This window comes from Felis catus, chromosome A1 (genome assembly GCF_018350175.1).
Source record: "Felis catus isolate Fca126 chromosome A1, F.catus_Fca126_mat1.0, whole genome shotgun sequence".
NCBI lineage: Eukaryota > Metazoa > Chordata > Mammalia > Carnivora > Felidae > Felis > Felis catus.
In genome coordinates, this window is record NC_058368.1 from 171,079,027 (window position 1) to 171,090,895 (window position 11,869).

Here is an 11,869-nt window from a genome sequence, read left to right on the forward strand (position 1 = left end):
GGCTTGGGAAGGACAAATATGCTTAAAGTACTCTTCACATATGAAGAGAGGAAAGAGAGTAACAGAAGACCTGAATCTCAGGATTCATTGTGCCAACCTCCTGGAGGATGCCTCAATGGAGGCAAGGCCGATGACCTGGATGGGCCTTCTAAGAAAAAGGGAGGCATTGTTGACCTCGTTGAAGAACCTGCCTAGTCTTGTCACTCTGGTTGATGTCACCAGTATCAAGGACTTCTGGATGGCTGAATGGGACAGAAATAGTGAAAACACTATACTCTCTTTACCCCTTCCATTATCATGTCTTACCCTCAGCTGCTCGGACGAATTATGCCCTGAGCTTCTCAGTAAAGGATGTCGAGAGTTACACTACTGCTGTTGGTAAGGTGACGGTGTGGCAGTGTGGTAGGGTTGCGTTGAGGCGGTATGGTGCAGGGGCTGTGCTAGGGGGGTGGTTGAGTGGTAGGTGGTGGTGGGGAGGTAGTCTGGTGAGGTGGGGTGTGTGTGTGTCATAAGTAAAGCTCCAGTACACTAGCTCACCTCCATCCCAGCTCTATAAGACAGCACAAGTGTAGCTAGAGCACGGCCAGAATCATTTTGTTCACCCACTTTCCTAATAGTGGTTTCACTCTGCACCGTCAGAAGTTCTCTGAAAGACTAAAAGTGATTTAGAACTGTTTTCTCTTAATGCAAACTGCCAGTTGACACAATCTCTTCAAGTTCTGCCTCTCAGTAAAAGGGAACTGCTGAAACCATTTAGTGTAAGTAAGAATTTCTCAAACATTAAAAAGTCAATAAGATCTGGGAAGGCCTCACCATTTGTCAATTACACTTATGAAACTTTTAAATGGAAATTTTATTTTCAGTGCACTTTTTCTTTCTTAATTGCAAAATCAACAGGTCAGTGGTAAAAAGTACAGTCCTCCTCCTTAAGGTCAAATTGTTATTTACCTTAACAGGAAAGTCCAAAGGTATCTACCCTAAAAACTGTTGCTGTTGGAAATGGTGCTAAAATCCAAAATGTAAATTTGACAGATTTTCTTAAGGCAGAAAACTGTCATACCTAAGATGTCAGAACAATGAAAGCATGTTTGTAGAAAATATTTTTAGGCCTAACAATTAGAAGAAAGAAAAATAATAGTTTTTTACGTTCCTTCTGTTTTGTTTCTTGGGGAATTTCATCAGACATTTGGGCACTATTACCAGACAAAAGTGTCATCATCTTCTACCTTTAAGATATTTTTCAGTTTAATCACCATACAGGAGTTTATCTACCCAAGTATGGAACAAATTGAAAACCTGTAAAATGTACATTGGATAAATTGATTCCACGATTCTTATATGATATATATAAGAACCATATATATATATATATATATATATATATATATATACACACACACACACATAATACATATACATACATATTCGTATATTTTATTTCCAAAGTTATAACAGTATCATGTCAATGGATTATTATTGTAGACTAGATGGATATTAAAAAAGACACTGATTTTTTTTAATTGCCTTGAAATTGAAAAAAAAAATTAACAAAATGGTAGGTAGGGATCTTACCTTAGGAAGCCTTCCCTCCATTTCCTTATTTGGAAATGGTTCTTGACTGACCCAGACAGAGAGCTCTGGGTAATAAACCTACAGAGACATAAAAGCACACACATTCAAATTAAAAACAGCATCTACTCTGAAACCACACGGGATCAACTTCATGAGCTCAATCCCCCTCAGTGTCACTTATTTCCTGATGGCAACTTGGAGCACTGGGGAAGCCCATCACCTCTTTCAGACTGTTGTGTGCTTCCAAATGTATACTGCACTCAGGAGAGTTCTGGCTCAGTGTCTCTCAGGACTAAGTCCCAACAGAACAAAGATGTCAATCAGTGTTACCTTTAGCATGCTAAATGGCAGCCTTATGACATGACTGGCTGAGCAAACTAAGGTACTGGGGAGGCCTAACTTTCAAAGCAACCTATGATAAGTATGCTTGCAAAACTCCGTGAGATAAATGTGCCACACACCCATAAAACACTGTTAGGGGTTATTCTGATAATTGATTATAAAGTTCAACATTATGCACAAAGCATGAGGGCAGGAACAAGTGGCCTGCATTCTCCCCAGGTCCATGTGGCCCCTGGCAACACTGTCCCGTGCCTGAAAGTAGCAAAGTGTCCAAGAGAGAGGCAGGGAGATGGGCAGCATCGCCATGAATGACTCAGAGTATAGCAGCTGATGAATCTGGGGGTGGGGGCAGAGCTGGGACAAGGTGGAGAGCGTGAGTCAAACTGAGTAATTCTTCTCTAAATATACAGAGGGTATTATCATAAGAAGGTTGCTGACCAGCTGTTCTCCATCTCTGGGAAAGACAGGAGTAGGGGGTTAGGAATTAAATTACAACATGGATTTAGGTCAGCTATAAGGAAGGACTTGGCATAAGAATTGTTAAATTACTGAAAGAATTTAAAGAAGAAAAACTGTGAAATTTCCTTCAAGAAATTTAGAAACAGAATCTAACAGCCATCTGCCAGAGTTAATTCACATTTGATATAGCCTGGCTTGAAGGGAGGGGAGAGGACGGGAGAAAATTAGATAAGATTCCCTCCAGATCTGATTCACTAAATGCTCTAAATAAGCCTCACATTTAACAAATAATATTGAGAATCACATCTCACTACTAGGTTAACAAGCAGAGGTAACATCTTTGGTTTTGGAAGCAGAGATGTGGTAGCCTAGTCACTGGGCTAAGTGTAATGTTTTCAGTGTCCCAGGTAATCCGCTTGGTCAGGGGGCCTGAGGTAGGAGCAGTGGATGGCTGTGTTGATTCTTTGGGGGTAGTTTAACAGTACCCATCTTTGCCATACTCCAGTAACGTTTATGGCACATCCCAGTTAGTTTTGCATATATCACCCTAATATATCCTGACAATAAACCTGTAAATAGGTCTTCTCATTTCAGAGAGGAGAAAACAAAAACTCAAAAAGGTCATCCACTTGCCCAAAGCCACAAGTGAGTGGAGGATAGGACATGAACTAAAACTAGACTTCCAGATTCTAAACGTCAGTTCTTCCCACTACCCCGATGCCCTCAAATCACCCCAGAATGCAAATTGCCTATCACCTCTCTTGCATCTTAAATATTTGAGAGCTCATCCTGCAAGAACTGGACCTATTTTCGTACTTTGGACAGGTCTGCTTTCTGGGCCACGTGGTTCCCCCAGCCTGAACCTCCTTTCTTTTGTTCAGCTTTCCCCTCCTGTGCTCAGATCCTTCTGGGAGAATTCTACCACCTGCCTCATTTGGGACAGACAAGTCACCCCTGACACTCCCTCTAACCGGGAATGGGGGAAGACCACAAAATTGCAATCTAAAATATATAAGCTTTTTTTAGGGTTTAAAACAATGTCACAGCATACAAAGTACCAATTAGTGCTTAATTTAAGGAGATTCCCAACTGGAATCAACTGTAGATTCACTTAATATAAATATAAAATGATTACATTTTTACATTACTACTACCTTTAAAAACAGGCTTTAAGTACAATTTCAAATATTACACATATAGCGAGAAATGAAGTTCCATTGCAAACCAAAAATGTTGACACAAATACATGTGAAAACTTAGGCACACGGACACCATGAGAAGTAATATCAAGTAAATGTTATGTCTCTGTTCTTGAGCTTTTCTGTGACACTCCATCTTAACAAAATGACACTGCTTCCGCATTTAACTTCCCAGGTTCAAAGCATCACTATGAAAGCTGCTCAAGTCCAATCTGCAGGGATAAATAGCTTGCCTCATAAATCATTTTGCTTGTTACTTTTACAATTTGTTTTTTCTAAGAACTTTCCTTTTTTTTTTTTAAATAAAAACAATTATTTTTTTTTTTTTTTTTTTTTTTTTTTTTGCCAAAGAACTCAGGAACATGAGTATCTGATAGTAAAACCCACAACTAAGGAAACTTCCTCCCCTAACCCAAATTGGTCCTTTTGAAACATATTTAATTTAGCCACAAATTGACCAAGGGCATTTTTTAGTGTTTGAATCATAAAGTAATCATTGTATTCTTTAGGAAAAAGAAATGTCACTTTGGCCTTGTGGTAAATTCTTCCAGTCTCCTTGAGACTCAGAACTTCAAGCCAAAAATGGCAGGGATAGAGAAATCTTAGTTACATTCTTAAAACTTGCTTGGTTGGTCTCTAAGAACTCAGCATACCCCTGGCTATAGCATCTAAAGTGGATATTTAACCTTTTTTGGATTTGGAAAAAGTTGGTAGATTACTGGAAATACACTACCTACATTACAGCTTGGTTCTTTTTCATACTAGTGGTGTTTTGAGACTCTAAAACAAAGGACTTAAGGGAAAAGATCTAGGACGACCATTACCTCAGAACACCTCAGAATGCCTTTGCCCATGCATGCATTCACTTCAAGTATGGGAAGCACCTGCAGTGTGCCAGGATACTGCTAGAGTCTAGGGATTGCAAGAAGAGAAATACAGTTCCTGCCTCTTAGGAGCGCAAATCTAGTTGTGCCAGCGGTGGGGGGTGGGTGGGTGGGGGGGCTTGATGACAGACCTTCAAAAAAGATCATTTCATAGAAGGGTGTTCTACGGGCCGAATTGTGCATCCCTCACATACAAAATTCCTGTCAGAAACCTACCCCCCAGTTGGAATGTGGGTATGTTTGGAGATAGGGTTTTTAAAGAGGCAGTTAAGTTAAAATGAGTTCATCAGGGTGGGCCCTAACCCAATAAAACTGGTGTCTTTATCAGGAGGAAATGAGGACACGGACACACATAGAGGAAAGACCATGTGAGGACACAGGGAGATGGTGACCATCGACAAGCCAAGGAAACAGCCTCAGAAGAAACCAGCCTTGCCGACAGGTTGACCTCAGAGTTCCAGACTCCAGAACTGTGGGAAAACAAACTTCTGTTGGTTAAGCCACCTAATCCTTGGTACTCTGTCTTGACAGCCCTAGCAAATTAATAGTGTGCTTTAAGTGCAATTAACAAAAACGTATAGGTTATGTCAAATACAATAGTTGTTGGAACCCGTCTCCACAGGCTAAAGAAACAAAACCAACACTCAGCAAGCCATCCAGTTGTGCTGTCATCAGAGGAAATGGGGATGGCAGTGAGCAGATCTGGGAGGAGATCCAACGGTTACCAGACGCAAGCCAAGGAAGATAGTGGGTTCAGGGTAAGGATGTAATGAGGTCCATGTGGGAAAGCACCCGATGGCCAGGAGGTCTCACTGCAACTCTCAGTGGCCATAATAGCAATAGCACAAATGCAACCCCACAGGCTGCTGTACCCAGTCTTTTACCTGGTTCTGAATATCAGGTGCTGGTAATATATGGGTCAGAAAACAGAGGTAAGTTGATCTGTCTTCCTGAAGTCCATCTGTTCCTGCTGGACCCTAACCCTGTTCATTCTTTTTTGGTCCTGGTCAGCTGATGCTCCAAAGGTGGACACATGGCTCCAACTCATTCTATTCATTCAGTTTTCTGAATTCAAGTTCATGTTTTTCATGAAGGCCAATTAATCGAATTTTTTCTTTTTTAAACTTCATTGAGTTCTCTGTTGTTGGTAGTGGTTTACATCTCAGAAATGTAAGCGTTCTGAGTAATACACATGGCAGTACAAAACTATTGTTTTATTAAACTAGTAAACCAAAGTTTGCCATAATCTTCCCAATAGAAGACTGTGTTCTTTTATCAAGAAGATACATATTCTTTTAAATTATTCTATATATTCCATACCTATTCTTTTAAATTATTCTATATATTCCATATATAAAATAGTTGTTTGCTCTTGCTCAAGCAAAATCCTCAAAACCCTCTGGAATACTATTCTTCCAGAAGTCAGGAACCAGAGAAACAAGCCATATCCTCAACAATTAAGAAAACCTGAGTGTTTGAGAAAATACAGAGGCAAGGAAAATTTTACTGTTTTAAACTGGAGAACATACAAAAGTTTTGCTTGAATTCTGGGAAAGGCTGAGTGTTCATGCTTGTCACTGAATATATTATTACTTGGTATCCAGATTAGAAAAATAAAATGTGGGGGGAGTCAGAGACAACTCCTGCAAGGTCCTAAAACCACACAAACTAGATTATCATTTAAATTCTTTAAACCTATCCTAAGCTTTTCATTTAAAATCTTGCAGCATGTTTTCCAATAGTATGGTCCACACGCAGAATCAAACAAATTGACATGTTTCCTGGTTCTAAATTTGTATTTTCCTCTCTTCACTTCTCTCTTTAGCAGTAGCTCTTTGAAGAGCCTGTTATAGGAGAATGACCCTCAAAGGAAGGTTCATGGCCATTTCAGAGCCTGAACATCACATATGTATATGGAGCTTATTAACTGGTTAACATACCTTCTTAGCAACCTGCTATGAAGATGTTGCATGGCTTGGTTGTTAATGACCACAATTATTCTATCCTTGGTGGAGTTCTGTGTGCTTAAGGAATGCACACACATGGCCCTTTTATGACTTAACAAGGACAGGTGCCCACCCGCTGCAATTAGGAAAACAGACCAGGGCAGCAGGTGTCCAACCTGCATAATTAATTCTTCAAACAGCAAAGTAGCATATTTCGTAATCTCTGCCAACTAAACAGTATGTGTGTGTGTCTGCGTGTGTACATGTTCTGTTCCGACTAATTGGCTGGGAGGTCATGAAAGCGGGTACTGTATTACAAGGAGAATTTATATGCATATACATGTACTTCATTTCTGCAGATACCTTTTGAAGTGGTGCTGTTAAGAATCTCCCTCAAAAGCTAGTCTGCTCCCAGGTGTTGTTGGCCATGTGAGAGGGCAGGATGTAAACTGAAACCATAAATGAGTTACAAGGATCATTTTCTCTGAACAGCATTACAGCAAAGATCAGATGGTGCCAAAAGATGATGCACTCAGCTCCCTCTCTCTAGAGACCTAGTCTTAGCGATCCGCCTAACCCCGCGAGTGCTGTCTGGAGATGGAGCACACCATGGAGGAAATGCCCTGCAACCAGAAGACAGATAAAAAGACAGAACACTGGGCCATTCAGATAACATATGTCACCTGTGCGCACTCTGGAAAGCAGAGTAAGTGTTAGTTGGTGCCCAAGTTGGCAAACATTCTTGTTTGGGAACTAAATGAAACATGCAGCCACCTAAATGCCACACACACACAGAAGCTGGCTGCGGTAACAATGGGTAATTACAGAGAAAGCATTGCAAACACCTGACTATTGCACTCAGCCATAAGTGCCGTCCTGCTAGAAAGGAAACCAGGACCTTTTAGGGCACTGCTGTATTACAGCACCTGCTGACACTCTCAGCTTTTCTGTGGCCTGACAAGTTCTTAACCTGTAGAAACAGGGGTAGAGGAGACAACTGGGTCTCAAGGAACAAGATGATGAGAGTTCACACTGGCTAAGCCCACTGGCATGAGCTTTGCTTTGGGTGCGTGTGTCCACTATGGGCACGGAAAACGTCCACGTTTTATTCCCATGCAGCGTGTTACTACCTGTTACAGGCAGGCGAGAGATTTAGAATTCTTTACTTTGTGAGTTGGGGTGTCTGAGACAAGCTGTGTAGACTTTCATAGTAGAATTCTTTAAATTCACTCTGCTCGTCATGAAGCCATCTTGAGAGGCCGCTGATGAATATGTGGGAACCTGACAGCTGTGGAATTTTATTTCTAGATTTCAAGGAGGCAGAGAAAGGAAAAGGAAATCTCCTCGCTGGCAACAAAACGAAAGTGTTTACATGTGAAATTAATCGTCAGCGCAAAGAGCTTTCCCAGTCACTCTGTTCCACAATATAATATGCTGCTTGTTTAGCTGCTGAGTCTTTAAAATTTTGATCTCTAAGAATAATAGCAAAGACTTTCGAGAGGAGCCACGAATCAAGTCGGGAGCAAGCCACAAAAGGTTAACACAATGATCCAACTTTGCTTTGCCACCAAAGCAAAGACTGTTGTGTGATTTTTCAGGCTTTGATGGTGCCTGGTTTAAGGCAGGCTGCAGCGGCAGCTGGCTAATTTGAGCGTGGTGAACACCGAGGTCAGCTGCAAACGTGTGTTGCGCAAACTCCTCCTCTCACCCCTGCCTCATTCCTTTCCAACAGGAACATGCTCAGCACAAAGCAATCCACCTAAAGACTCCATAAATCCAAAAAAGGGAGTTACTGATCGAGGAATTCTCAGATTTCTGCCAAGGCACCCTCCCCTGGGCTGGAGGTCAGCCTGGTACAGTAATCCGAGCCAAACTGTGGACTGGACTCAAGGAATTAAGTTGAATGCTTCAAATCTTGACTTTTAATGGACGATTTTTCTTTTCGGTGATGAAGACAAAACAAAGTACAAACAGCTGATAACAGCCCAAAGTAAACCAGAAGAGTAAGTACGAGAACAAAGCTTGGACACAAATCTCATAAGGGATATCTAAGGAGAGATTTTTCCAAACAAAGGGAAAAAATAAAGCAGCTTTTTAAAGCTCTGGTTTGAGATTAAGCAGTTTGTGAATGAACAATAAGAAAGTAAAGGCCACAAAACAAGATATTTGCTCTTTTCAGCAGAAAAAAAAAATACTGGCCTTTGTTAACTAGCAGCAAAACAAAAAAAAAGGGGGCCCCTCAGGCATTTAAGCACAGCATAAGTTTTTCCTTGACCCCATGACCTCAACAAATATGTTAATAAAATCTTTTACCTCCCTGGAGTGGAACCAGACTAAATATTTACTTAACACATTGGGTTTCTAAGTCTGGACCACCTTATTCCTTCATACAAATTGGGTTTTACTTGTAATCAGAAACACTATATTTTGCAATGTTTCTTCTACTTTTAAGATGAAAGATGAGAAGGGAGGGGAAGAAGAAAAAGAAGGAAGGCCCCGGGGGTGAGGGGAGAAAGGGAGAAAAAGAAGAAAACTATACTGCGCTCACTATGACAAAGGGCACTTGTGAATTTCTGCATGGTATTTTCTGTCACAAACGAGGGTAATGCTGCTGATATGCTTTCCAATATCAGACATCTGGAGCTAGCAGGACTTTTTCCAAGCACATTCCAAGGTTAATGGGAAACATCTCGTCTTGCTTTTATTAGCTGGTTTAAGTAATGTTAGGTATGCTGAGTTTCACCTTCAAATAACTATAAGAAGTCTGATTTCTATTCACCAAGAATGCCATTTTTTCCTCTTGTCCCAAAGTATGTGCTACTCACGAAAACCTTATGAAAATTTTCACCAACATAAAAGTCCTCCAAAATCAGTTTCTTTTGTTAAAGGCTTCAAAGACTAGTATTTTTTTTTTTTATCTAGACCTAAGAATTTTGGACTTTTCTTGCTCTAGGTGGATGATGAGATAGCCAGTTGCTTTTGAGGAGTTTGTGGAAATATCAAAGCATTCCTTTTGCTGACAAGTTCAAGACTGAGTTTTCCAGAAAGTGTGCATGTTGTCCCCAAGTGCTCATTCCCAAAGAAATCACTCATTCTTCCCATCGGTGTGCCCTCTTCTACTGGCAACTGCAAATAAATCCCCCAGCCCAAGCCACTCTGCAGCTTCACGCTTGCCCCGCACTGCCTTGGTCATTTAAAGACTGCTACCTCTTCAACAGCATCATAACAGATCACCAAATTTGGAGGGAAAAAGTCATTTCTATTGCAAGAGGCTATAATTAAAAGTAGTTTAAATCAGATGCTAGCTGATTGTCTTATAAGTTTGGCTTTTAAAAAAGGAAAAATACAGTCAGATCTGTACCCACATGCTGTAAGTGCTCAGGTCACAGAGAGGCCACTAAGAAGTTTCCATAACCTGTCCTCTGCAAAAACTGGCAAAAAACTAAAAGTACCAGAGGATAAGAGTAAGATTAGGATGGATGTGCCCCCATGCACCACCTGGATTTTCAACCTCACTGGCAGGAGGCATGGTCTGATTTAGGAGGGATGAGGGCTCAGTCAGGCAGTACTGTGGGAAGCAAACAAGACCCAAAGGGGCAGCCACCCACCCAAATTGATGTAGGGTTTCAGGGCTGGGAGTCACCAAAGACACACATACATCAAGAGTGTGAAGGTAACTGCAAAAGGAAGAGGAATGCCAACTTGGGAGGCAAAATTACCTCACTTATATTCTAATGGACATGAAAAAGGTAGTATTAGAAACTCAAGGGGTGCCTGGGTGGCTCAGTAGGTTGAGCGTCCAACTTCAGCCCAGGTCATGATCTCAAGGTTTGTGAGTTCGAGTCCTGCATCATTCTCTGTGCTAACAGCTTAGAGCCTGCAGCCTGTTTCAGATTCTGTGTCTTCTTCTCTCTCGGCCCCTCCCCAACTCATGCTCTGTCTCTCTCTCTCTCTCTCTCTCTCAAAAATAAACATTACCAAAAAAAATAAAACAAAGAAACTCAGGCCTTGATTCTAAGTCCTGACTACATTCTCCAACAACACAATACTTTGATCTCATGTTTTTGGGTTCCCCCCCCCACCTCAGTCTCTCTTCCCTTGTAAACCAATCATTAAAACTTGACTCCTCCAAAGGAAGAGAACTATGAACAATACACAGGAGTTGCTGGAACCCACACAGGGAGAGTATGTAAATCTGGAGACCCCAGTTTTCTGTGGAAATGCACACACGGGTTCACTATAATGTCTTTAGGCATGTTTCCCAGGTGTGCTTATTTAATCCTCGGTGTGGTTCCAAGGATGAAATTCACCAATACATCACAGTGCCGCAACAGGTTGAGGCACACGTGTAAGGGGATCTGGACTGGCTGCCATTTTCCATCATCCTCATCATTTTACAGATGAGAATCCTGAGGGAGACACATCAGGGAGCCTGCCCACAGAACCCAGCAGTAGAGAAGGCAGGATGCAAACCCAGCCTCTCCTCTCATAGAATACTGTCTGTCGACATGGACCTCCTCTGCCAGTTCCCCAGGGCCACCTAGAGTGCCGACATAAGCTCCCCCGAGTGCCGGGGCCGGTTTTCAATACCCCAAGTACAGGAGACGCTGAGCATCTCTGCTTCGTGCCCTAATGCTGAATTTCTGACACCTACTATCAAGAGGCATTTTCTCAAAAATATTTGTTGCTCTGCTGCCTGTGTTGCCCTTCAAAAATAACTTACCTAAAAACCAATTAGCACTGTCTGAGGGCAGAGAGGGTTTGCTCTCCAGTATCCATGTGTTGCCACAGTCCTTGAGGAAAGACTGCTTTTAGACCAGCAACTCTGGCTTGGTTACGTTAAGACTTTGGATCTAATTAAACCCAAGCTACACTGGTCATCACACTTTTGTCTTTTTTCAATTTTCCGTGGAAGGAAATGTTTAGAACAAAACAAGTATCTAGCAATGGCTGCAGCTAATTACAAAGGGCATTTACTGAGAAACCAAATTGTTTTAATATGACCCCCAAATGAACTCTCAAACAACTTCGCAGAGGGCCTAGCAATGCACAGTCTAATTCAGAAGATCTTTCTTTCATCAAATGTATTTGAAATCATGTTCACCGTAACTTTGCTTTCCAATATTTCAATTTAAAAACAAACTGCTTAAAGGAGAATTAAAACCTTATCTTTATCAATGATCTTCAAATCTACAAACCATATATATTTGACCCTTTAACAACATGGGGTTCAGAGGCACCAACGGCTTGTGCAAAAATCTGTGTGCAATTTTTACCCCCCCCCAAACTTAACAGCCATAATTAACACATTTCATATGTCATATGTACTATATGCTGTATTCTCGCAATAAAGGAAGCTAGAGAAAAGGAAATGTTATTAAGAAAATCACAAGGAAAATACATTTACTGTCCTGTATCTATAAAAAATCTGCATGTAAGTGGACCGGCACAGTTCAAACCTGTGTTG

The 11,869-nt window shown here is 41.3% G+C and overlaps 1 long non-coding RNA gene across 16 annotated transcripts in view; it reads left to right on the plus strand.

Annotated features, from left to right (window-relative positions):
• Nucleotides 1–11,869, plus strand: part of LOC111561785 — a 161,053-nt gene that overhangs the window by 141,144 nt on the left and 8,040 nt on the right. For 11 of the 16 annotated variants that reach the window (XR_006583658.1, XR_006583667.1, XR_006583668.1 and 8 more), the window contains one exon: nt 4,785–9,701. This is a non-coding gene — a long non-coding RNA (uncharacterized LOC111561785). Of the gene's footprint in view, nt 1–4,784; nt 9,702–11,869 lie in introns of those variants that run through there. The other 5 variants (XR_006583666.1, XR_006583665.1, XR_006583653.1 and 2 more) reach the window with 4 other exon arrangements.